Genomic DNA, 23,559 nt, shown 5'->3' on the forward strand with positions numbered 1-23,559 from the left:
CCAGCATCTAACATAATTAAAATAATTTCGGTCACATCAGTCGAACATGAGTGAGATTAAATTAAAAGTTTAGAGGTCTTTCACTTTTTGGAGATAAGGAGATATTGAACCCACATAACCCCTTTTCAGGCTTTTTTTTTTTTGCATATTTCACCACCACATTTCAGAATCTGATTTCCTGTCTGAATGACTCCATGAAATCAGACTGCCTAACATCTGGAACTTAATATAAGCAGTCTGGGTGATAAGTCCTCGTATAATCATATGCATCTTGACTGGATCTAGACCCATGTGCAGAGGAAATGGACATTGTGTGTGTGTGTGTGTGTGTACATTAATGTGTGTGAGATGATATTATACTTGGGGAATTTTGGACATGAGTGATGAGGTGTGGCACATCTGGTAGCAGCAGCTGGAGTGATCTGCTCTTATCTTAATACTAACTCTGCTTCCAATGTCTCCAGCTGTGTGGACTGATACAGTAGGACAGACCAGACCCAGCCCTCTGAACCATCCCTCCTCACGGGACCTCAACCAATCAAAATGTCTGCCAATAATCGGAGGAAATCAAACACCAGCCGAGCTCAACTCCCTCAAGTACAGTGAGGCATCAGCGGATGCTAAGGGGGAATATAGCTTCAAATGTCCATCTGTGAGTCATAGGCATTCCGGGCTGCATTTTGAAAGTGCATTCTACCTTGGGTTTCCCCCCCTGTTCCTACTCTCTTCTTTCCAGGCCTGCCTAGCACTCCACACAGAGCTGTAGCTTGGTTTAGCCTTGTGTCTGTGCCACGATGCCATGGCACCTCTGACCCCCCTCTGAGCTGGTCTACTAACACACAGGGTAGCTTGCTTTGGGGTGCGTCATTTGTTTGAATTCAGCAAAGAGTATTCTGGTCGTGGTGTCGGCTATGCCGTCTGAAACAGTCATGTTGTCACTGTCCCGGTCCTGGCTAGAAAGCTTTGAGAGAAGTCTAACGAACCTCGCTTTAGTTTCACATAACGAAATGTCCTCTCATTTTGTAAAGGACAGTCTTTAGAAACCATAAATGACCTTAAATTTGTGGCTGAGCCTTCCTGTAGTGAAGCAAAACTCCAAGCTTGTTTAAAACGGCTTTGTCTCCTGGCATCAGATGTCCCCACTCTGAGGTAACTACCCGGCGTCGTATAGGTTACAGTCACCTGCTCAATGATTCATGCCACAGGAAGAGTCCACAGTAGCCAGTGTAGCATAGAATAATAATCTGTGTCGTGTTACCGGCATTGGAAATGAGGATCATTTACACTAATCTGGGCAGACGTTTTGGATAGACAATGTAGGTGCCCAAACCCCGGGCCCTGATCCTGGGCTCCGGTTACATTGTGAGAAGCAGGCGATGACGTGCAGTCAAATCATTTCAGGTCGAAATGAATGGTTGTCTTCCCTAGCAGTTTGGCACAGGTTCGATGTTGACGACGCACGGATGCCTGAACATGTGGCATGTGATCAGAAATGCACTTCCTCCCTGTTCCCTCTTCTCTCATAGACAGTTCATGAACACCTTGTGCTTCTAAATCATAGACCCTTCCTTAGACACGCCAGTGGTAGCTGTGTGACCTGTCACAACCACATTGTCAGGTAATTGGCCTCATTACCGTGACCTGTAGGTTTGGTTCCTTGTCCACGACGGGTAGTTTTACCAGGACTGCTGAACAGTGCAGTCGGCCCCTCTCCATCCAACCAGCCCAGATACTCCGTCCAGGACAGACAGTGCCTCATGCTCGACTGTTGTCTCAGCCAATTGGACTCCTCGTTGTTTTGTCTTCCAATGGCGTGAGCTTCTGGCTGCTATTCTGCTGCGATTAGCTCCATGGGGCCCGCTGCACTCACTAGAATAACACAACATTGCTGCATTAGCCATCGGTCCTGCCAACAGAATGACTGACGCTCTCCAAGCCTCAAGGTATTCCCACTGAGACCCACTCCCGGCAACGCTAACGCTAACGAGCCTGGCAATGCTAGTGGCTATGGGAGGGTATGTCCTCCACTATAATGAGGTTCCCATATGTATTGCCTTTGAGGAGCATTTCAGGGAAGTGCTTGCAGTTGAGTGCATTCACTTCTTGAATAAGCATTGGAATGTCCTGTTTGCCACCAGGACACAATACAACCTAACTCACCGCTTCCTTTCCACAGCTGACTAACTGGCATTCTGCACTGGTCTACATTACAGCTGGCTAGCTGACTACACCTGACTAACTGGCACCGTGCAGATTACACCCCGTGGCCCATTGGGGGTGGCACCAATAGTAGTGGGGGAGGGAGGGGGTCAGTCGTGGCCTTCAAGATGCCATTCGTCCACCCTCTGTTTTCAGAGCGTGGAGGCAGCCAGGCACGCATTGTCACAGACATAGAGGTTTGGATTTAGAATGGAATGACATGTCCTAGCCCCGCCCTCCCCCCCTCGCCCTCCGCCTGCCAGCTTCAGCATCCCTTAACATGGCTAGGTTGAAAAAGGCCACCCGCATGCCCGCGTCGGCCTGACTTCAGGCTCTAAAAATACGGGCCCGAAACACTGCAAACGCAAACCTACACCCCTCCCTCCAAAACCTATACCCCCCTCCCTCCGACTCCCCCCCCCCCCCCCCCCGCTCCCTCCCCCCCCCCGCCCCCCCCAGATAGAGTTCTGAACGTCCTCTGGAAGTGCTCCCTCGCCACTCGACCCAGAAGGCCGCCTCACGCACCAGCGGGAGTGAAACGTTATAGGGGCCCTATATATAAACACTCAAGCCTTGTTGACGACCACTGCACACGGTGTAGTAGTAGGGATATCTGGGGTAGTGGACAGACTGCCGCACTGTATACTGTACTGCATAGTGTATTCCTTGGGAGTTTTTGATGTCAAGCTGAATTGCTTGTAGTTTCGACAAATAGGATTAAGACCGATGCTCCGTCGCATGACTGAGAAACCCGCTATCTCATAAACCCTCCATCTCAGCGCTGTGGTTCAGCTTGAAGTATAACATCGCAAATTGACAAGAATCCTGCCATGGTGCCACAGAGCAGAAACAAGCAGGCTGCTATCTGTGAAATTGAATCCGAGTGCATTCTCGGGCTGGATGTTCTGTGGGTATTTTGGAATGCCGGTGGCCTTGGCAAACTTCCCGTCGGTGACGAGTGACCTGGGCAGGGAAAGTGTCTAGACATGCCAGTAATGGTCAGGTGGTCTTATACAGCATTTCTGTATACAACAGTGGTTTTTGGGGGGCATTTCAAGGTTTAGGCCTGGATGAGATCTGATACAGGTCATTTGGATGAGGAGGGAGAAATGACAGGACAGAACCTAAAACCTGACCACTCAGGTGACGGCACACCCAAGCTTGGATTTCAGAGACAGGCTACCGTGTGTAACAGTAACCTGGAGGGATCGGAACACTCTACAACGGCCTTAGATGGTTACTGCGGTTACAGTGTTTTCACACACACACACACACACACACACACACACACATGCACAGCCTTGACATATCTTTCACCCTTCACCATGTCACAGGGGCCTATCAGCTTAGGATAGACGGGGAAGGATGTGTGATTGGTTCTCTAAACACCATTGAGATCCAGTGGAAACAGAGCTGGCGTGTTGCTCCCCCGGCCTGCATGTTTACCCTCGCCTCTGTGACCACCCCTCCAGTCACACCCCACTCACTCGCTCTTCCTGCTCTGCTCACTGGTCGGAACGTCTCCTTCGACTGCATCTTCACCCGGCAAATTCCGATTCACCACATTTGAATTCATTTCCTTTAACACAGCAGCGTGGCCCTGTAGACGCTCGACGAGGAAGACGGACGCTCGTGGTGTGAAGCTGTAGCCCTGCACACACACACCCTGCACACACACGCCCTGCACACACACACACATGCACTGCCGTGCCACCCGCAGATTGGCTCTGCCTTCCTTCGTGAATACTGCATGGCTCTGTCTGTGAGGCAGGCGGTCGGCCACACCTGGACAGAGAGTAAACCAGGCGGTAAATCTTGTGAAACTGTAGGAGATCCCCCCCCCCCCCCCAAGCTGATGACACCGCCCACGGGTGGCGAGGGAGGGGAGGTCACAGGAGAGCTCCTCAATGTAGACGACCCCCCAACCCAGCCACCACCCGCTCCCTCTCCCAATAGTTGGTCATGCAACATTAAGTTCTGATCTGGGAACAGATACTTCAAAAAAGTTCCATATGTGAGCCTTTTCATGAAGTCCGTTTGTTACAGTTAGTAACAGCAGCACTGTGTAATGATTTTAAATTATACACATGTTTGAGTTATTACTGAAATACACAAATCAGGTGACAAATCAGTATTGTCACCACCCTGATTTTTCATTTCTGAAGCATGTGGTAAGTCATTCTAATGAGTTTGTGAGGATATTTTACAGAGGGAGCCATAAGGATTATTTTCAACTGAAAACTGTTATATTTCCTTTCCTATATAAGTCCTTCTATACGCGCAATATCCACAAGAAAGAGAACAGTGCAGAATGTGTTGCCATGGCTTGATGCATGTTTCAGTGTGGTTGCATGCTAGCTAGCTTCCTTGCCTCCCTGTGAGAATGGTTGTACTGTAGGTCTGGTGGAAAATGGCTCCAGGGTACCAAGTATGCGGTTCTATTATATTACACAGTGGAACCCAAGAGGGCTCTCCATAACCGACACAGAAAGCAGACAACAGAACAGAGAGCAGACAAGGCTGATGTTTTGAAATGATTTGTCCAGCCCCCAGGTCGAGCTGACGGTGTGTCTTTCCAACTTGCTATCAGCAACTTCATATTCAACATCTTGGTTTGTGTTTCAGGGTATAAGACACAGTATCAGGTGATGCATTTGAAATCAAGACGTTTCAACAAATCAAATGGGTGAATCGAGATGCCTCCAGTGTTTGATTCAAGCCATGTTAGACCATACGCCAAGCTGGGGCCAGTTGTACCGTTAGAGGGGCCAGTTACATCAAACATTATTGTTGTCATATCGTTTTTCTTCACTGGCCACATTGCAGGCCTTAACAGGCAAATACTATGATTATAATGATTCAAACTCTACATTGAGGGGGGCCACAAGGGGTCCAAGCTTGTTGTCAGACGATCACTGCCCCCCCCCCCCCTCCCTCAGCCCCCCCCCCCCCCCCCCCCCCACCTCAGAACTGCCCCTGGTTGGACGTCAGAGGTAAGTGTTGAGTGTTTCATGGGCGTGCTGAGGACGCGTGGAGGGTGGCGGCCTGGAGGTGATGATGATCAACTGCAGGTCTTGGCTCCTGGCGGCCTCCGGTGTGTGCAAGTGATTATCCTCCATGCTTCCTCTTGCTCGGGATGGATGACATCGCACCCAATCAATCCCAATGCGGAAGTTGAGATGGTATCGAGTCCCAGAGATTAGAGATGAGAAAGGAACAGGAATAATAGCCTCCAGGCACTATCCTCTCTCTCTCTCTCTGTCTCTCTCTCTCTCTCCCCTCCCTTTTCCCACCTCTCATTTTCCCTCTCCCTCTAACCTCTAACAGAGGTTTACTAGAATACGTTCAGCTCAGCAGACCAACCCTGCACACATTCCACACAGTGGCAGCTGCTTGGCCCTTCTTGACCCTAACGTGTCTAAATGAGGTCCAGCTATCAGCTTCCCTAACAATACCCTAGCCCCCAATTACCACCCCACCTGATCAGCTGGCTGGACGGCTCTTGGAACACTGGTCAGTCAGGGGAGAGGGGGACCAGGAGGGAGGGTATGAGAGATAGGGAGAGGCCTGATCTTGTCTCTCTCTCTCTCTCTCTCTCTGTCTCTCTGTCTCTCTCTCGTCAGTGTTCAGGACTCCCATGCAGGTTCTCCAAGGAGTGGGAATGTGAGGATTGAATGCAGGGCTTTGTCCAGTACACGATCATCACATTCCACTGGAGGCACTGTGTGGAAGAGAGGAGAGGAGAGGAGAGGAGGGGAGGGGAGGGGAGGGGAGGGGAGGGGAGGGGAGGGGAGGGGAGGGGAGGGGAGGGGAGGGGAGGGGAGGGGAGGGGAGGGGAGGGGAGGGGAGGGGATTTCAAATGACAAAATCTCACACTGATTATCTTTAATGCGACGGTCCTGACTGAGAGAGACAGGGAACTTAACACTGTGCTGAAACGTCCAAGCTCTGCATCAACTCTTTTGAAACACTACCCCCCTACTTACACGTTGATATTAGTGACAGCCAGAATGGAAACCTGAACCTCAAGTGCCTCTTTCGAGCCCAGCTGAGCTCAGCTCATGTGTTTTGACACAAGACAGCGCCCCCACAGGCCGCTCTGTGGTACTGCACAGCTATAGTGAAGGACAGAGAGGAGTGGCGCCCTCTCATCGCTGTAATGAAGTGCTCCATGTTTTAATCTCTGGCTGGGTCTCAGCCAGCTATGGAAGGAATGAGTCATGGGCCTGGCTAGGCCTAGATACAGCGCTGCACAAAGACTCCGAATGAGGTGCAGGCCTGTCAATAGACCCTTCACAACCCATCTGAATTTAAGCCAATCAGGCCCAGCATTTCACTTCTATTTGCATACCGTGAGTCTTGGACGGATTCAACTTTTCCCTAAGTAACATCATTGGCTTTTCTATTCAACGCATGCCGTTCATTGGTGCGGAAGGTATTTTGTCTGAACTGCACGGTCAGCTATTGTCAGTTCTTTTCTCGACTGAGGGAAAGAACAGCAGCTCTTAAAGACGAGAACCTCATAAGTGCCGAGGCCCCGAGCCCCTCGACATTTTCCAGAACAGAAAAATGTAGCATACATCTTTCGACCACAAGCATCTGGACCTTGTTACAAAAGTTCAGCCATAATGCCCCATGTCATGCTGTTAGGAGGGCAACACACACTGAGACAACGTTTCAGCTTCAGCACTCAATTGGATTCCGTACGCAGCCGACGGATCCGCAGCTTAATCCTGCGACATTTCCTTTCATGCACTCTGACACGTCTGCTGGGCTGCATCCATTTTGGATCCAAACTATGTTTGTTCATTTGGAAACCATTGAATTCCTGGTGCTGACTCAGTGGGCCTGACTACAGGGAGCGGTGGGGTTTCTTACAGACCCTGGCCCACATCTGGTCAATGTGAACATACTGTGTAGGAAGTGATGAGTGGAAAATGTGTTGTAACTATGGAAACCCTGTTGCTGTTGTATTGTGACTCACGGCCATGGAAGTCATAGTTGGGTGTCTCAGTGTAATATCAGTGAAATATCTTTGGCCTGTGTCACCCGGAAAATGACCCTGCATTTTTCATCTTCGTGTCACTGCAGTTTTGAAGGTCCGTGTGTGTGTGTGTGTGTCTGTGTGTGTCTGTGTGTGTCTGTGTCTGTGTGTGTGTGGCGAGTTAAGGTGTGTCCACGTCTCATTCCATCCTAGACAAATAAAAAAAGGAAGGAAATGGGGCAGTCTGTGTCGGTGACTTTTTTAACCTCTGTCTTTTGTCACTCTCTCCCCTATTTGGTCCCCCTCTCTCTCTCTCTCTCTCTCTCTCTCTCTCTCTCTCTCTCTCTCTCTCCCCCTCTCTCTCTCTGCCACTGTCTTTCCTTTGCCCTCATTTTAGGGGCTTGTTAAGTGATCCCTCAACACCCACTTCACAGCCTCAGCTGTGTCTGTCTGTTTATGGGAGGGTGAGAATGGCTGGACCCTGGACTGGGTCTAGGTCTGGGTGTGGATCTGAGTGTAGATCTGGGTCTAGATCTGGGTCTAGGTCTGGCTCTAGGTCTATGTCCAGGCTAGGATCTGGAGCTGAGCCTAGACTAAACATTGCCCTGGGCTGGGCCTGTTGGCTCTGAGCTATGCCATTACAATGTCATTAGAGCCACACTGTCTTCCGTCAACACCCCCAAGGATTTCTGCCATGGCCCACCGTGGCAGTCTCTCTCAAGGAGCATCACTGCCCTCCTCCTCCATCTGTCACTACACTATTAACATTAAGACAGCAAATGGGTTGAGTGGATTCTGTGAAGAAGCATATTCCATGTGTATCTTCCAGTAAACGGTATCTGAGATAACAATGATTTCAATAGCTCTGTGTTGTGGTGCAGTCAGGAACGGAGTCCCTCCGCTGGATGAGGCTGCTCAGTGGTTGTGGCTCAGTGGTTGTGGCTCAGTGGTTGTGGCTCAGTGCTGCCAGGCCTGCCGTCAGGCGCTGAGGACAGATGAAGCCCTAAAGTTGGGAATCCGTTCCCCTTCATGTGTGTCCAGGCATCCATCTACACACAGGCCTGGATGGCAGCCCAGAGCAAACGCATGCAGAGCATGCCGATAGTCATCTCCTGTCAGATTTGGAGTGGATGCGCGGGGGGAGAAGGTAAGATGATCCAATCATACATACAGTACATGCAGACTCTCTCTCTCTCACACACACACACACACTCAGTCCCTTTCTCGCCCGCACATACACATAGCTGGAGAGTATAGTTTGCGCACCCCTGGGCTGTCAAAGGTCACAGTGCATCATGCCTGGTATTAGATTTGTTTACAGGCATGTTCTTCAGTTAGACCCGTAGACACACCCTGCAACTCAACCGTGCTGTTTTACATACCGCATCTACTAAATAGTTCTATGAGAACTTGACGGCTAATCATTTTAATGCAACATTAAAATGTTTTTAGAGTTAGAACTTGTTCTGTTGACATGGATTTCTTTTTAAGTCCCATCAAATTCACTCAAAGCGGGCAGTGGAAAAAGCAAGAGACGTACTTGTTTTCCTGGAAAGTTCTACACTACAGTTCTTTCCACCGTGGTTGCAGTTTTTCTGTTTTAAAATTCAGAATTACAATCGTCTGCGAAATGTCTGCTTTGATTTAAAATACAAACTCCACCAACATTCCTCCTAACTCGATCAATTCATCCTTAACTCTCTCTGTGCCCAAACAAAAAATAGAGAAAAACAAAACATAATTTTTATGGCGGAAAATGAAATTCCAAAGCTTGACTTTTGATCTGCGGCATTTTTCGGCCCCTGCCCCCTCCATCTCTCCGTCCAAAATACCAATGGGTTCTGGATGGGGGAGCAGCTCAATGCTTTTGTTCTGTATTTCCCAAAAATCGGGACAAAAGGAGAATGGAACTATTCTTTCTTTGAAGACAGAAGGCCAAAGAGGCTCTGAGAACGCATCATCTGTCTAGCTGCAAATCAAGTTAAATCACATTTCCCCCTCCTTTTTGGTCCCTGATGGACACTGTAGGATGAGCTGACGGGATTAGTGGGTGGCCCGCCGGAATGCCACTCAGCCGACTGAGGTGGCAGGGTGCGGCAGAGGTGGCAAAGGTCAGCACTTCCATCCTAATTTGGGCATTGAATAGAGAACCCAGCGAGAGGACCCATAGTATCAGTGACTGAGCTCAATTCTCAACACTCACACATTCTGAAATGAAGCCCTTCCCTACTCCCATCAATTCCCCATATCTCACCAGCGAGAGGTCTTATTATAGTTTGGGCCTCAGCATAATGATGTGGATTGGAGGTGTCAGGTGCCTGAGCCATGTGAGGTAAGACATGTCTGAGTGAGTCCCAGGCTGGCTGTGTAGTGGCCCTACTGGCCCCCAGGCTGGCCCCCAGGCTGGCCCCCAGGATGGCCCCCAGGCTGGCCCCCAGGTTGGCCCCCAGGCTGGCCCCCAGGTTGGCCCCCAGGTTGGCCCCCAGGCTGGCCCCCAGGCTGGCCCCCAGGCTGGCCCCCAGGCTGGCCCCCAGGCTAGCCCTGCTAGCAGGGCCTCAGGGTGTGTGAGGACAGAACGGGCCACAGCAGCTGGGAATGCACTACAGATACCATAGGAGGGGCCGGGGTCAAGGTTCAACGGGAGGTGACTGGACCTGAGGTGCACACACCTGACACCCAGGCTACGTCTCAGGTAAGGGTTTGCCGAATCTAGGAAAGGTACTTTTGGAAGGTTGTGTTACACGACTCTGCAGGAAGTGAATTGCTGATGTTATTGTAGCTTTTAAATGATTTCAGATTCAAATTAGTGCAATTTTTTTCCCTATGTATACACAGTTAGTTTATAGATACTTTCACTGAAGAGCCTTCCCTATTTTTGTACCCTTTATCTCCACAGCTTTCAGGCCTATCCGTCAGAGTGTAACACTAGCCTTTGTGTTGATCCTCCAGTTGTTAAACACAGCTTTTTCCAGAGCGACAGTCAGGAGACGACCATCCAGGGGCTCCCACTTCACATACCACTCCCCACGCCTCTCTGTCTCGTTTCGATTGGGTCTCCCTCCATTTCCCGCTCTTTCTGTTGCCCTATGCTTTTGTCTCTCTCCTTCGCTTCCTGTTTCTCCCCCCCCCCCCCCACCCTCTGCCTTTGCACCTCCCTCCACCTCTCCTTTCGTGCGCTGTTTCTCTCGCTCTCCCTCTCTCGTTGTCATTCGCTCTCCTCTTCTTTCTCTCTCCCTTCTCGCCCTCTCACTCCTTCTCTCCCAGCACGAGCACCACGTGGCCCCCTCGGCGTTCCCGGGCTGCCTGACATAGCAGGGGAACAGCTGCCTCGCCGGAGCAGGTTTCACTGTACTGACGTGTGAGCCCTCCCTCCCTCCAGCCAGCCCTGTCCAGGGGCCAGGCTCCGCAGAGCCCCTCGCCGTAGCCCCATGTAGGAGGCTCGGCTGCTGGGGAGGGTCACCCTCTGTGTCTGGTTCCAGTAAACATGACAGAAAAGGAGCAGGGACATAAATGTCCACTTTGCACGAGCTGCTCATTTACTGCCATTGCTCCAGTTCCATGCATGCATAGCAGTCTGTCGTATGGTGGCTTTCAGGAGGCAATGTTGACAATTCCTCTTCGTTAAGATTCAGCTCTCTGGCAAAGGTAACAGTGTTTGAACTGCTCAGCCCGCCTCGTACAATCACCCACTCTGTCATAAGTGGCGAGCGCTTGAACAGTGCTTCGTGGAAATGTGCTCTGCTATTTTATCACCAGGACAGATGTAAACAACACAGGCTTGACGCACCATCCATCCACCGGCTGGGTTTATCAGAGCAAGATACTCCATGCTTGCTTTGGCACCCAATCAGTACAGCATTGTTCCATATCATGGGGGATTTCAGCTTGGCAATCAGGTATGCTATTCTGCTCCGGACTGAGAACAGAGAGACAAGTGTTAGTGAGCCATGGATGTCTTTTTGGTTTGTGGTAGGAAGAGAAGAAAGGGGTGGGCTCTTCTTGTCACGTGACTAAGGTCTTAGCGTAGTCTGGAGGTCAACCTTTATCTGTCTGGGTAGCTCTGATTGGACGGACAAGGAGCAGATGTTGCTGCATGTCATGGGCAAGCCTGTTGGCCTGCGTGGAACGTCGTTGTTGTGAATACTATTCCCATACTACGCACGGGTACTCACACACATTCTCTCTCCCCCCCACACACACACGCACACACACATTCTCTTACGCACATCCATAAAACATAAATTATTTGTGCATAGCACCGTCTCTCTTTTGGCAGAGGCGTCTTGGTCCAGACGGGCAGAAATGTGGCAGACTGGTGACGGCCCTCGGCAGTCCTGAGGTGAACCAAGCGTGTGTGTGTAAACACGACAGCCGCAGCACAGCAAATCCCTCCGATTGTCTGCTCTTATCCTCAGACGAACTCCAGCTGCATACGCAGCCTCAAGTCCCAGAGGGAGTTGGACGTCTGACACATCATCTGGGTGAGTTACCAGAGAGCCACACGCTCCTTTGTCCTTGCCGCTCCTTGGCAGGGTGTGTGTGTGTGTTTACAGTCCAGAGAGGAGAGATAGGAGCCCAGTGCCCCCTACCTGCAAGGTCTGATAAAGGCCACCCCCGCCCAGGAAGCCGCGCCTGGCGAGACAAAGCAGGGAAATGTCTCTGTTGTCCTTTTCTCTGGCCCACCACCCTCCCTCTGTAAGCATGGACATCATACCAGCACCCACGTCTTTTTTCCCTGCCTCGTGTGTGTGTGTGTGTGTGTGTGTGTGTGTGAGAGAGAGAGAGAGAGAGAGAGAGAGAGAGAGAGAGAGAGAGAGAGAGAGAGAGAGAGAGAGAGAGAGAGAGAGAGAGAGAGAGAGAGAGAGAGAGGGGGAGAGAGAGAGAGAGAGGGGGAGAGAGGGGGAGAGGGGGAGAGGGGGAGAGGGGGAGAGAGGGAGAGAGAGGGAGAGAGGGAGAGGGAGAGGGAGAGGGAGAGGGAGAGGGAGAGGGAGAGGGAGAGGGAGAGAGAGGGAGAGAGACGTTGGTTTTTTTCATGGATGCAAATGCCATAGGTTTGGGGTTGTACAGGTACTGCACAGTTGTCAAAGTTTGTGAACGCTTTGACAGTTACTGTGAAATGCTAGGAGGCAAGCTAGCTGGGTACAGCTGAACATGTTCCGAAAAATAAGTCTGATATCTGATCTCCAACAATACAAACTTTACTTCTGGGTTGTTTCAAGTGCCAGGTCGCAGTTGCTTCAACTTGCAAACCGTCTAAGAACATGTTTGCCTTTCCACCGGTCAGCCCAGCCAGAGAGCCCTATCATTACGTCACTGTATATGTCTGTCTCCGCCTACTCTGCAACACTAGCAAGAGTAACTTCATTAGTTTGCTGTTTATTTGTTTGACGTTTCTGTTGAACCTCATCTCATGCTGGATTTGTTGGCTTTGTTTCTTGTGTGTTTCCGCTGAGGACCGCAGTGCAAGGAGACAGTTTGTCTCCTCCACGGACCACTGTTTAGATTGTAAGTCCATGTTGTTGCTGAAACCAGAGGAGAAGGACAATCAATGCAAGTTCTTCAATGAAGCTCAGTTTATTTTTGTATTTTTTTCAGCTTCAATTGTTCTTGGTTGATCACGATAACCCCGCCCCCAACCCATAGACGTAAGTGGAACCTCTAGACCAGCTGGGAGTTGATGCCACTTTGGAACCAGTTTTCCTGGGCAGCGGGCTCAGAAACTTGCCCTCAAACTGCTGAGATAAGGGTGTGATTGGCTGTCATCTATACAGGGTCAGACACACCGGACCAGCACGGTCCCTCTCCTACCCCCTGCAGGTCACACGAGGAACAGCCGGTGAGACTTGTGTCCCCTCTGTCTGCCGTTGTGCTGCTCTCTGACTGTGTCACACACAAAGGGGACGTTGGCAGGCCACCGCTTGAGGCACAGGCACACAGCCAGGGGCGCAGGCCCAGGCCTGTGATGCAGGAGCCTGGAGGAGTAGAGAGATGCTGTTTCAGTATAGAGCACAGTTAGGGAGCACAGTTAGGGAGCGCAGTCAGGGAGCGCAGTTAGGGAGCGCAGTCAGGGAGCGCAGTCAGGGAGCTCAGTCAGGGAGCGCAGTCAGGGAGCGCAGTCAGGGAGCACAGTTAGGGAGCGCAGTTAGGGAGCGCAGTCAGGGAGCACAGTAAGGGAGCACAGTTAGGGAGCACAGTTAGGGAGCACAGTTAGGGAACGTACACGATACGAAGATGTTCATAAGCCATCCTGTGTGAAAGCCGGTGAGGTGGGAGGAGAAACCATATCGATCCGTCTTGTATTTGCTGTCCATTGGGAGTGATGCTGGAGGAGTGGCTCATCGATGGAACGTTCCTAACGAACATTCTGTACGGGAACCCCTCACCTGACGCTGGTCTATGCAACCCTAGACTCTGGAAGGCACGGCCTGAAACGATGACTCACATTCTAGAAAAGAGACTGTACTGTACAGTATGTAACGGGTGTATGTAGGACACCAACCAACCAGGGATGACTCGAGGTGACCTACCAGGGCTCACCCTATCTGGACCCATTTCTAATCCATCACGCTGTTCCCCAGGAACGGAGAGCGAGATCTCCCTGCCGATGTTTATAGAGGGAGGCGATGCCTTCAGTCCGGCTCTCTCATATTTCATGAGGTTAGTGAATGTGGAATGGGGGCAGGCAGTGTACCAGCCAGAGACGTATCATGTCTCCTAAAGTGTATCGGAGAGCTGGGGTCTTGCGTTCGCAGTTGGTTCCCCAGTTATGAGGCCCGTTAAGACACTCTGAAGTCCCTTGTACGTTGGCTTGCACAGGAGCACCCACTGTGCACCTCTCTTCCTGCCCCAACCCGGAGGGTTCAAAGCACACACAAAAAGCATTGAAAAGGATTCTCAAACAGCCTTCTCTATCACTTCATGGACCATCGACCCGTCTGGAGTGGTTGAACCCTGTTGACGCCCCACCAGAGTTTTTCACTTGACGGGGCAGTGAGACATCAACACCTAGTAGATGACCGTGGAAGCTTCCAGATGACAGAGCCAGCTTATCACACCCAGCCTCTACAGGCAGGGAGTGTGATGAACAAACGCACCTCTCAATCATCACTAGCTTGTTAAACTGGGGACAATGTCCAGAGTCTTGCCTGTCAGATCCGTTACCATGTTAAACGGGCTATTGATTCTGTTCACTTTCCAAGTCGTTATTTTTTCTACATTATTCTTTTCGCATCTGCTCATTCTCACGCCCTTTCGTGTCTTCTGTCCTTTCCTTCATTCTCTCTCTCGCCTCCCCGCTCTATTTTCCCCACCATTCCTCTTTGTCACTGTCTCTCTCTCTCTCTGTCTCTCTCTCTATGTCTCTCTCTCTCTTTTGGCATGAAGAAGTTCCCAGAGTATTTTATCTGGAATACGTCCTCTCAGGCCTACAGCTCAGCTCTCCCGTTATCTACTCTACTGTGAGTGTGGGAGTGACTGGGTGACCAGGACAAATCGATGGTTTCCCAATGGTTCATCGTGCCTCTCACAGAGCAAATCTTGGAGGACTACCATACATTCTCACTCCCATCCCCATTCCTGTGTCAAGGACACTGGCCCCAGTCCAAAGGTACGAAACCCAGGAAGTGCTGATATCTCAAACCGTAAAGGGTCAACAGATTTGGCAGGATGTTTGTGATGAAATAGAGGGACACATTTTGAGTTTGCTGCTTTTGCTGACAGAAACCTGATTCCAAGTATTTGTCTCTGATGTTGTAGTCAAGATTCAGAGGCTGCTTTGATTCGATTTAAATCTCTGGATAATATAGCAGAGCGTGAGTCAGCAGCCAAATGTGTTTAATATTCCTCTGTGCATGCCAAGGGCGGTCAGTAAGAAACACGTGCTCTCTGAGAGAGAGAAGAGAGAGAAGAGAGTGAAGAGAGACAGAGAGACAGAGAGACAGAGAGACAGAGAGACAGAGAGACAGAGAGACAGAGAGACAGAGAGACAGAGAGACAAAGGGCAGAGCCCAGTTCATTTTGACCCCTAAAAAAGAAGACCCTGGCCTTGTGACCTGGCCCGCAGCCACATCAACCAGCAGCACAGTCCCACCAAATCACTTCACACCTCAGCTAACGCACATCACTGTACAGCCTCCAATAAAACAAAGCGACACTTTCGAAGTTGTTTTCAGATACGATTGTAGATTGTGTGACGATCGCTATATCCCATGCTACTGTAGTGAGGACGGAGGGAGAATCCACAGACGACAAGACAGGTGACCTCTGGCCAAGGCTGGGGGCTTGAGGAAAGCTGCTGGGCTTTGGTGGCGGGTCTGATAACGCCCAAGGCACCCAGCATCATGCTAGACTACCTGGGATAGCCATTTAGAAATACCCACACCAGACACGTCCTACATTAACTGTGCTGGGCTCCACCATGTAAAGAACACCTAGGCGTGTGTGTGTGTGAGTGTGTAGGTCTGCCTGTGTGCGTGCGATCACCAAAAGACAAATATATCGACACACACTGTCTGCTGCTGTGTTGCCCTGGGTGATGAAACGTACTGGCTCGACCAGCCTGGTTAATCCGTGTCTTCCTGTCTGTGTGGTAACACGCCCCCTGGAGGCCACACGCCACCTCACACCTCACTTGTGCTGGGGGGTTTGTGTGCCTGGATGCTGTGTGCATAGGAAACACTTAGTCTCCTGTTGTTGTTGTTGTTGTTGTTTGAGATCTCCTTTAGATTCTAGTGCAGAGTGCAAAGCTATGACTGATAAAGTGATTGTGTGTGTGTGTGTGTGTGTGTAGATATGTATTCATGTGTGTGTGTGTGTGTGTGTGTGTGTGTGTGTGTGTGTGTGTGTGTGTGTGTGTGAGGCTAATCTGATGCGGCAGCAAATATCTGCCTATTCGCTAAAACAGCACTTCCTGTTTGCAGGCCAACTTACCTGCCTCCAACGTTTGTGCCCATTTATATTCCTCCTCATCCCCCCCGCCCCCCCCCACTACCCCCCCCCCCCCCCCACCACCAACAGAGAGTGGCTGAGTACACACACACTTTGCCAGATGGCATGTCACCTGGGTTGTTGGTCCAGGTGTCTCACTCACAAAAACACACACGCACAGCAACGCTGCCGTATCTAAGTTGCGCATCATATTAAGGAAGCAGGAAGTCAGATCTCAGGGGTAGATACCCGTAGGCATTTGGACATGAGATAAGACCGCATCAAAGAGTCTTTCTCAACGGGCCTTCAGTTCATTTGGCTACGAGGTTGATTTGCATAAGTGCGCACACGCATACATACAAACACACACGTACATATGCATGCACACGCACATTTGAGCACACACGCACACACACACGTGCATTTCCACACCGGTCGAATTCACCAAAGCCAGTCATTCCACTTCAGTGGTCAGGTGCACACACACACACACATCTGCCAACGTGACCAAAGCCCACCTGACCCATCTAGTATTTGATAACGGTTATCAAACATGACATCATCCAATCTGGCGTTCGTGGCAATGATATCCCCTCAGTGGTTTGTATCTCCGAGCAGGAACAACAACAGGCCAGGAGAAGCCATGATGCTTTGATGGTTTAGCCCCAACTTATCACTGATATGTGTGTGCCTGTGTTTGTGTGTATGAGAGAGAGAGAGAGAGATTCATTTAATGGTCATTCTCACGAAGCAAGGGTCTGCTTTGCACCCGAGCCAAACCCAGACAGCATTGGCAGAGTGTTATTTTATGTTCTGTAGGTGAAATCCACTGAATGTCACCCTGGTGCAAAATGTTTCAATGCTCTCTACTGTGGTCTCTCTGCCTTCCATTTTCAAACTTAATCATCTCTCTGAAAGCCAGTATACTGTTGGACCGCTGCATGTTTTTACAGAAAGAGAGATGTGAATTTCATGACGTTAGCAGGCATAGGCAGTCTTGTGGATACAGTGCAGGGCTCTGCTGCTCTGTGGTCAGACAGAGAGTGTGAGAGAGGAATACTGGAGGCCTGTGAGTTCACATCCCTAATATGGTGCCTTAAACATTTCCAAAATAGCATCTCTGTTTCCTAACAGGGGAACAGGTTGCCTTCTGACCCGCAGCAGTGCAGTCTGGGATAGTGCAGTTGAATTGACCTGGTTCCTCTGAGGCACGGAAGACTGAAAAAAAAGTATGTGGTTCAATCAGGATCAAGTTGAGCCTTGTGAGGAAGGAGCAGGGGATCAGTGGGATCCCAGTGTTGTCACGCCCTCCACTTCCTCCCTGTCTGTCTGATTCCAGGCTCCCGCATTCCAGACACCTGCCATCCATCACTTCATCAACCCGACAGTATTTCAATCCTGGTGTTCCCTCCACTCACCGCCAGATCTTCTGCTCTGTTTACTCAGTCTTGTTGGCTGGAATCAGATTCATTCAGCTTTTGAAAAGATCCTAACTCACCTTTTGTCTGCAGAGCCGCCAGCTACATCATCCCTGCCCTGCCTGCCTGCCTGTCATGTCTGCCCTTTATTGTTCCTCCGGTCTTCCTGTTGTTTCAATAACCCCCCCCTCCCCCCTGCCCTGCCCCTCTATGCCTTGTGTCATGCGCTTGGGTCCACCAGCCAGCCCTAACAAGTTTGCCAGTCTTCCCAGGTACAAGGCACAGTCACGTTCTCCTGCATGAAGTCACTTTATCACTCACGTTGGATAGTGTAGAATAAAGTATCCTCCAACAAGTGCCCGTTCCAACATCCCTCACTTGGTCACACACTTCAAAAGAACTTCCAATGACACGGAAATAGGAGAGCCTTTCAGCCCTTAAAATGTTCCTGTGAACTGGAACATAGATTCAGGCTTTCAGACACATTTGCCTTTTGAATGGAATGATACGACGTGGGTATGTGCATAGACCCATATCCAGCAGTTGAGATGCGGGGTTGGCCCTGTGTGTGGTCCTCATCCTCACACGAGAGAAAGGTTCCTGGAAGGTTCCACAACTGACATTGATAATCACACTCCTCTCGGTTTCCTGTGTTTTAACATGGACCAGTACAATTCCACAGGCTGGAATAATCCTTGGTTAAACTCTTCAGTGAATATGAATTTGACAGTTTGGTGTTCCTGAGCTTGAGGTTCTGGGTGAAGTCTATTCCTATCTACACCAAAGATCAGAACCAGCTAGGTAAACAAGATTGAGTGGATATAACACAAAAACCCAGTCTCTCTCTGAGACAACACAGGGCACTGAGAAGGATCCACGTGTTAAGATTTACAGCCGAATCACAGGTCAATAGAAGAAATCCCAAAACATAGTCGAGGTCAAACAGAGAGACTTGATACGAGGATTGTGTACACTCCATTAGCTAGCTCTTCACAAGAAAAACATCTGAGGTTGCATTCTGGAATGTTGGCGAGTCACACATACAATTGTACAAATACGATTGGCCAGTGCATGTCAGAGGGTTGGTAGAAGCAGTCGAAGGACTATTGCAAGACGTGTCAATTAGTTTTCCCTGATAATCCGAGTAAGAACAGTTCCCCAGCTCAGAGACATTCATTCCCTGTCTTATTTGTGCCAGGGGGAAAATATTTATTTAATACATTTATGCATTTCACTCGATTATTCTGTACTCCTGTGAAATTTAAGATACTCGTCAATGACGTTGAGGTCATTTGTCCTTCAAATGGGCTGCGTGCTCTGGGTGAGGGAGACTGCTCAGTCTCTGGGTTCTCCTCTACATTGCTAAGAGGTCAACAATATTGTCTTGGTTACACTGAGTACAGCAGAGCCAACCAGGCTCCACACTGGAAGAAGAAAAGACAAAACTTGATTGTATGAACTCAATTTAATTGTGGGCTGGATTCCCATCCAATAAATATAGCCTGTGTAGTCCCAACTCATTTTGATGAAAATACAGCTATAATGAAATAATGACATTAACTCAATGACATTGATTGTTTGTCCTCATTTTCATCAAAGACAGCAACAATAAAATGATTGTATTTATTAACTAACGAATAACGAACAAATAATACATTGATTCACGTTTGTCCAACTCAAACTATTGTAATTAATTGAAAATGTAATACGGCAACATTATTTTCCAGTTGATCCCACATTTAGACACATGAGACAAAACCTGGTTTTACTTTTATTGACAGAGTATAAACACACAACACAGACTGAGCAGGAAATGAAAACGATTGAAATGCAACAAAGTGCAGACCACACTGTTTTTTAATGCCAGAATAAGGATTCATAAGATTGAAAATAATTCCCAAAAGTTCAAAAGGTAACTAAATAAAGGTGATCTAAATAAGGTGTTTTGGATGAAATGACCAAAGGGGTTAGTATGTGTGTTTTGGATGAAATGACCAAAGGGGTTAGTATGTGTGTTTTGGATGAAATGACCAAAGGGGTTAGTATGTGTGTTTTGGATGAAATGACCAAAGGGGTTAGTATGTGTGTTTGGGGGAAAATGACCAAAGGGCTTAGTTAGTGTGTTTTGGGGTAAATGACAAAAGGGGTTAGTATGTGTGTTTTGGATGAAATGACATATCCTGATCAATTTGATCTAATGCAATAATCACCAGGATAGAAACAGTTAGCACATCTAGCTTTAACATAGGGTCAATGGAGAACCAAGTCCTCAAAATGGCTGCATATTGTTTCTATCCTGGTGATTGTTGGTCATGTAATCTGATTGCTAATCAATACAAACTCTTGCCAGGTGTGTTTTGCTAATGAGTGGATGATTATGAGCTAGTATGACTGTCCACATCCATTATCTGGGCTGGAAAGGTTAGCTCAGTGGTTGAAGTGGCTGACTGCTAATCAAGAGGTTGAAGGTTCATATCCCCCAAGGTGCTTTTGGATGAAAGCTGAAAGTGGGCCTCTCTCAAAGATATATTTGAATTCTGAAGGCAGTTTAATCAGGGCTCTGGTATCCCAGTGGATAAGCATGTGCAAGATGCAGGCTGCTCTCTGGTCCTGGCTCACCTGGGTTCAAATCCTGCTGGGGGACAGTTCCATTCTGTCATGTGCAATATGATAGTATGTCTTTAAAGATAAGTGTAACTTTTCCATGTAGGGTGAAGAGGGTCCTCGGTGGCACAATGGTTAAGCACCTGCCCTGCACATGAACAGCCTGGTATCAGATCCCAGCTCAAGCTGAAATCTTGCTATCATCACTTTTGGAACCTGGCATGGGCACCAACACACATGGGTGGAATCCAGCATGGTCCCCACCTCCTGTCATCCAGCAGACGTCCAACATGCATGGTCCCCACTCCCTGTCATCTTGGTCAGAACAGGAAGTTCTTCGGGTCTTTGGGTAGATGTGAAGACAGACACGGGAACCAGAGGTTGTTTTCTGAATGCACATTATGCACATGGCGATGTACATTCTAAACTACTGCAAGAAAGCCTCTCGCCGTGGCAGATAGAGGAGAAATGCACTCCAAAAAGGCGGGCAGAAAAGTAGTGAGTGCGCGTTCATGTATATGAGCCGGCTCTTTTCAGTGAACTGAGTCAAACGAGCCGGCTCACGGAAAAGAGCCGGAATGCCCATCACTAATGACTAGGGTTCGAATTACGGGGGGGCTTGGGGGGGCTTGACCCCCTAATTAAGACTTGGACCCCCCCCAAAAGAGGTCAAAGCAACAGGACGGGGGGGTCAATACATTTATATATTGTTCTTACCTGTAATCGTAAATATTACTTAACGCCCTGGAAAAGAAGTTGACCCCCCCCGATTATCATTGTATAGGTCGTACTTTGACACTACCTACTGGTGTTGATGTTGCCACACTAAAATCAAGACTAAGACGAGATGAATCGAGCTTGTCACAGGTAGGAGAGCAGGTTGTCTGAAGAGCCCTAAGTGCCCCAAACGAGCCTTGCATGGTTTACACAGCCATCGGTGTGATTGGGTGAATGAAATACAAAAAGAGAAGGATAGATCTAACTACTACTAACAATGTGCACAAGGATTTCCCTTTGTATGCAAACAACTTGTTTTCAGCAGCTGTATCTTTTGCATTCAGCTTGGGCCCATCCAAATTCATTATGACCTTCTGGGAAGTCAAAGGTGAACTTGAGATATTCTGGGAAGCCTAGATCAAAGAAAGAAATGAGGCCAAACAATGTGATAAACCCCACGATGACTCTGCCCACATTGCTGAGGACTTTCAAGCCTTCGATCACGTTTCGCACATCTCTTTGGATCATGCAAATCCCCCATGACTGGGACTGGGATGTAAATAGTAATGCTAGACGATTCTAAGAAAGGTTAGCTAAGTATCATAAAAAATATACGCTATTACCAAGCCTGTTGTACATTACCAAGCTAGACGAGCCAGCTAGCCTGCCAACTCAGACTTGACTGACAGTGAAAATGCTGCTAAATTCAAATCAAATGTATTTGCATAGCCCTTTTTACACGCAAGCATGTCACAGAGGGCTTCACATACGCCCATAGAACTGCCCCTCAACCAACCTAAATTCACATGGTCTGGCCCAATGGTTGTTTTCTGAATGCACATTATGCACATGGCGATTTACATTCTAAACTACAACAAGAATGCCTCTTGCCATTGCAACAAGAAGGAGAAATGCATTCCAAAAAGGCAGGGAGAGTGAAGATATGTGTCACACATGCGCATAGGGCAGTCTCTTAACACATCTCACAGTTTAAACCATGAATACATTTTGTGTTATACCCATTACATATACATACGTACACATTTTAATTTGAATTGTTTAAATAAAGCAAATTGTATTCAAATGGGTCAGCTCTAACAAGGGCTTGAGTCATAGAGAGAATCCTAGAGTGGGTCTCACCCCAGTCTCTCTCTCTCTATCTCTCTCTCTCTCTCTCACTGTCTCTCTCTCTTTCTCTCTCTCTCTTTCTCTCACACGCACACACACACTAAACCTAACAAAAATGAAGGCAGGAGACGGAAGGGAGGAGCAGATGATGGAGTGTGGAGGCATCCGTCCGTTCCCTCCGTGTGTCGTGTTTTGGAATCTCCATCCCAACGCCCTCCTTGACTCCTGAAGGGGAGAGGAAGTGAAGGACACGCCCGTGTGTTCTGTAAACACGACTGGCCCTCACTTCACCCTCCAAGCGAGGCCACTACCTCCCTGTGGCAGCCCCTGTGCCCCCCCCCCACCCTCCCTAGGGAAGGAAGCTGGCCCCCTCAACCCTACAGGGGTCAAACTGCTGCTGGGGAGGGGAGGGGGGGGGGCACTGTCCCTGCCCCGGATATCTGCCACTGACAGCAGGAAACCCTGAGTGGACAAATGAAAGGAATCGTGGGTCTGCCTCTCCATGGCAATGGGCAGGATGCCTGATGTCAAAGAATGGCGTGCGGAAGTGCTGTCGTGTCATGGCGTGTCACTCTCGGCTTCCCTATAAACAGCCTAATCACACATCTCTGTTGTGCAGAGCAAAGCTCGTCACCCAGCCTACTTGGTGGACCAGAGGTCCTCATTGGACCTGGAAGGATGGCTATTCTGCAGATGGGAAGTCATTTCCACTGGGGTCTGCACGCACAAGTCTTTTCAAAAGGACATGCTAGGATCCTTACATTTGAGGGAGAAAAAGCAAGATTCTGATTTCAAACGTAAGGCCCCTGGCCGGACTCCATGTACGGCATTCCAGTGGTTGCCAAATTTCTAAATTGCGTTATTATAATCACAAACACTACTGCCTGAGGGGTGGTACAATTTGAAAAAAAATTTTTTTCCCAATGCTCCAAATGTTTCAGAACTCCCCCACTACCCCCAACTACTTCATGCTATCCCACTTTCAAGGCTTCGCTTACACATTTTCTTTGGAAGCTCTTGAAGCTGTGAGATTTCAGGAAAAGGGTTTCAAGTCTGTCTCTTTCATCTCCATGCTAAGAAAGGACAACAAGAGCAGACAACAAATGAAGGCAGGGCTGGGGAATAGGTTTGCTTTGCATGCATACTTCAATGCTGAGTGAACGCAGGTTGACTAGAAAGCAGTACAGTAAAGTGCTTCTACAGTGCCCTTTCCGGAACATAGGGAGCCCTGGGAGAAAGCAATATTGAATCAATACAGATTAATATTGACTGTCTGTCAGACATACTTCTGCTGACTTACTGGTGGGGTCAGAGGTCCATGACAGTAGACAGGATGTTGATATTTCTCAAGACAAAAAATCTGTGCATGTATGAAACAATTGTTTTCTTCCTCGTGCTTGTCTCAGTTTCTCTGTTTTGGGAAGGAAATCACATATTTTGTCACCACAATGAGTGTCAGTCTTGGTGTGTTCTAGACAGGGTCGGCTCTCTGCCCTCTCAAAAAATATTTTTGTTTTAGTATAAATAAGAAACACTGGCATTGGCTATACATTCAATATCAAGAATGCCCCCCCATTTCATTTG

The sequence above is a fragment of the Hypomesus transpacificus genome, chromosome 13, assembly GCF_021917145.1.
Source record: "Hypomesus transpacificus isolate Combined female chromosome 13, fHypTra1, whole genome shotgun sequence".
Taxonomy (NCBI): Eukaryota; Metazoa; Chordata; class Actinopteri; order Osmeriformes; family Osmeridae; genus Hypomesus; species Hypomesus transpacificus.